The sequence below is a fragment of the Eimeria mitis genome, genomic scaffold, assembly GCF_000499745.2.
Source record: "Eimeria mitis Houghton genomic scaffold, Emh_scaff1504, whole genome shotgun sequence".
NCBI classification, from domain to species: Eukaryota; Apicomplexa; class Conoidasida; order Eucoccidiorida; family Eimeriidae; genus Eimeria; species Eimeria mitis.
In genome coordinates, this window is record NW_013569540.1 from 11348 (window position 1) to 11627 (window position 280).

Sequence of the window (280 nt, forward strand, 5' to 3'; positions counted from 1 at the left end):
GATAGAAACAGCAGCAGCAACAGCAGCAATAGTAGCAGCAGCAGCGGCGATAGCAGCAGCAACAACAGTAGCAGCAACAGCAACAGCAGCAGCAAGAGCAGAACACCCAAATTCTGGTGTCGCCGCTGCTGCTGCTGCATCTGCAGGCGAGCAGCAAACTACCATAACGCTATCAGTCTGTATAGCTACCTATATATAATATACAATATCTATACCTATATATATATATATATATATATATATATATATATATATATATATATATATATATATATATATA